Source organism: Alexandromys fortis, unplaced genomic scaffold (assembly GCF_014885135.2).
Source record: "Alexandromys fortis isolate MF-2015 unplaced genomic scaffold, M_Fortis_MF-2015_v1.1 scaffold_123, whole genome shotgun sequence".
In the NCBI taxonomy this organism is placed as follows: domain Eukaryota; kingdom Metazoa; phylum Chordata; class Mammalia; order Rodentia; family Cricetidae; genus Alexandromys; species Alexandromys fortis.
In genome coordinates, this window is record NW_026068003.1 from 836837 (window position 1) to 840907 (window position 4071).

Sequence of the window (4071 nt, forward strand, 5' to 3'; positions counted from 1 at the left end):
AGTACTACTCTGTGGCTTAGAAAAAAATGACGCTCCACAGGATCAGGTACAAGAGAGTGACTGCTGAGGGAACAAGTCCGAGCCAGAGACCTCTGTGGGGGGGAGCCCAAGCCAGGGACCTCTGTGGGAGCAGGACCAAGCCAGGGACATCTACAAGAACAGGCCTGAGCCGGTGATCTCTGCCAGAGAAGGCCTGAGCCAGCAACCTCTACTGAAGCAGGCCCAAGGCAACAACCCCCACAGGAGCAGGCCTGACCCAGAGACAAGGGAACAACGGCTGAGGGAGCAGGCCCAAGTCAAAGACCTCTGTGGGTCCAGGCCCAAGCCAGGAACCTCTGTGGAAGTAGGACCAAACCAGAGACATCTATGGGAACAGGCCTGAGCTAGTGACCGCTGCCAGAACAGTGACCTTCACAGGAGCAAGTACAAGAGAGTGACCACCAAGGAATCAGGCCTGAGCCAGAGACCTCTACAGGACCAGGCATGAATCAGCAACCTCTGCCAAAGCAGGTCTGAGCCAGCAACTTCCGCTGGAGCAGACCCAAGTCAGTGACCTCAGCAGGAGCAGCTTCAAGCAAGCAACCTACGTGGGAGCAGACCCAAACAATCTCCAAGATTACAGAGAAACCTCTGGGAACACCAAGTGACCTCCAGGGTAACTGGAATTGTGGCCCTGACTGTCCCATGAGGAGCAACCATCTGAGCCTTAGATCCACTGGCACCTGGAAGATTGATCACCAGAGACACAGCCCAACCTACACCAATCAGAGGAAAAGTAGATAAGGTAAGAACACACTCAACACCACAAAGAGCAATGTGACACCAATAAAAACTAGTGACTCTACAACAGCAAGACATGAACAACTAAATATAGATGAAGCAGAAGAAAATGACCTACAAAATAACTTTGGGAGAATGTTTGAGGCCCTTAAAGAGGAAATGAAAATTTTCCCCAAAGAAATGGAAAAAAAGACAAACAAAAAATTTGAGGAAATAAACAAATCCCTTTTTAAAAAGAAAACAAGAAAAAGCAATCAAACAGATAAAAGAAACTATTCAAGACTTGGAAACCAAAATAGAAACAATAAAGAAAACACAAACTGAGGGAATTATAGAAATGGGAATTATGAGAAAACGATCAGGAACCACAAATGCAAGCATAAGCAGCAAAATACAATAAAAGAGAGAACTCTCAAACACTGAAGATACAATAGAGGAAATAACCTCATCAATCAAAGAAAACATTAAATCTAACAAAAGCTTAACACAAAATATTCAGGAAATATGGGACACCATGAAAAGGCCAAACTTAAGAATATTAGGTTTAGAAGAAGGAAAAGAAGTCCAACTCAAAAGCACAGAAAATATAATCATCAAAATCATAGAAGAAAACATTCCCAACCTAAAGAAAGATATGCATATGAAGTTACAAGAAGCTTACAGAACACCAAATAGACTGGATCAAAAAAGTCCCCTCACCACATAGTAATCAACACACTACACATACAGAATAAAGAAAGAATATTAAGAGCTGCAAAGAAAAAAAGCTGAGTAACATATAAAGGCAGATCTATCAGAATTACACCTGACTTCTCAATGGAAACAATGAAAGCCAGAAGATTCTTTATGGAGACATTAAGAGACCATGGATCTATATCCAGCAAAACTTTCAATCACCATAAAAGGACAAAGCAAAACATTCCATTACAGAAGCAGATTTAACCAGTACCTAGCCACAAACCCAACCCTACACAAACTCCTAGAAGGAAAGTTCCAAACCAAGGAAGTTGTCTACATCCACAAAAACAGGCAATAGATGATCTCACACCAGCAAATCCTAAAGAAAAGAAAAACACACACAATAGCATCACCAACACCACCAACAACAAAACTAAAATAACAGGAGATAGCAGTCACTCGTCATTAGTATCTCTTAATATAAATGGACTCAAATCACCTATAAAAAGACATAGGCTAACAGATTGAGTATGAAAATAGAATCCTTCCTTCTGTTGCATACAACCTCAAAGATAGACATCGCCTCAGAGTAAAGGATTGGGAAAAAGTTTTCCAATCAAATGTACCTAAGAAATAAGCTGGTGTGGCTATCCTAATATCTAACAAAACAGATTTCAAACTAAAACCAATCAAAAGCAACAAAGAAGGTCATTTCATATTAGTTAGTCACAGGAAAAATCTATCAAGAGGAAATCTCAATACTGAACGTCTATGCCCCAAACAAAAGGGTACCCTCATATGGAAAAAAAAACACTTCTAAAACTTAAATCACACATTAGACCCCACACACTAATAGTGGAAGACTTCAGCACCCCACTCTCACCACTGGACAGGTCTGTCAGACAGAAAATTAACAGAGAAATAAGGAAGCTAACAGATGTTATGACTCAAATTGACTTAACAGACATCTATAGAGCATTCTATCCAAACATAAAAGAATATGCCTTCTTCTCAGCACCTCATGGAACCTTCTCAAAAATTGATGACATACTAGGTAAACCTCAACAGAAACAAAAAAAAAATTGGAATAACTCCATGTATCTTATCGGTTCACCATGGCTTAAAATTAGAATTCAACAGCAACACTAATTCCATAAAGCCCACAAACACATGGAAATTAAACAATGCTCACCTGAATCACCAATGGGTCAAGGAAGAAATAAAGGAAGAAATTAAAGACTTCCTAAAATTCAATGAAAATGACCACACAACATACCCAAATTTATGGGACACTGTGAAAGCAGTGTTAAGAGGAAAGTACACAGCACTAAACACCTCCATAAAGAAGCTGGAAAAGTCCCCACACTAGTGAGTTAACAGAACACCTGAAAACTCTAGAACAAAAAGAAGCAAACTCAGCAGGAGGATTAGATGGCAGGAAATAATCAAATTGAGAGCTGAAATCAACAAAGAAAACAATACAAAGAATCATTGAAACAAAAAATCAGCTCTTCGAGAAAATCAACAAAATAGACAAACTTTTATCCAAACTAACCAAAAGGAACAGAGAGAATAATGAAATTAACAAAATTAGAAATAAAAAGATGGATATAACAACAGACAAGGAAGAAATCCAGAGAATCATCAGATCATATTTCAAAACCTATACTCTACAAAATTGGAAAACTTAAAGGAAATAGACAGCTTTTTGGATAAATATCACTTACCAAAATTAAATCAAGACCAGACAAGCAAACTAAATAGACATATAATGCTAAAGAAATAGAAACAGTCATCAAAAGTCTCCCAACCAAAAAAAAAAAAAAAAAAAAAAAAAGGTCAGGACCAGATGGTTTCAGCACAGAATTCTAGAAGATTTTCAAAGAAGAACTAAAACCAATACTCCTCAAATTGCTTCATGCAATAGAAACAGAAGGAACATTGCCAAACTCTTTTGATGAGGCTACAAGTGCCCTGATACCCAAATCACACTAAGACATTACTTAGAAAGAGAATTACAGACCAAGTTCACTCATGAACATTGATGGAAAAATACTCAATAAAATACTGGCAAACCGAATCCAAGAACACATTAGAAAAGTCATCCACCATGATCAAGTTGGCTTCATCCCAGAGATTCTGAGATGGTTCAACATATAAAAATCTGTCAATATAATCCACTATATAAACACATGTGTTTTTTTCACATATGTGAAAAAAACACATAATCACCTCATTATATGCTGAAAAAGCCTTCAACAAAATACAACATCCCTTTATGATTAAGGTCATGGAGAGAGCAGGGATACAAGGAACATATCTAAACATAATAAAGGCAATATACAGCAAGCCAACAACCTTAAGCTAAATAGCAACAACATTAAGCTAAATAGAAAGAAACTCAAAGTGATTCCACTGAAATCAGGAACAAGACAAGGTTGACCGCTATCTCCATATCTATTCAATGTAGTTCTTGAGGTTCTAGCTAGAGCAATAAGACAACTAAAAGAGATCAAGGGGATGCAAATCAGAAGTCAAACATTCTCTCTCTCTCTCTCTCTCTCTCTCTCTCTCTCTCTCTCTCTGTGTGTGTGTGTGTGTGTGTGTGTGTGT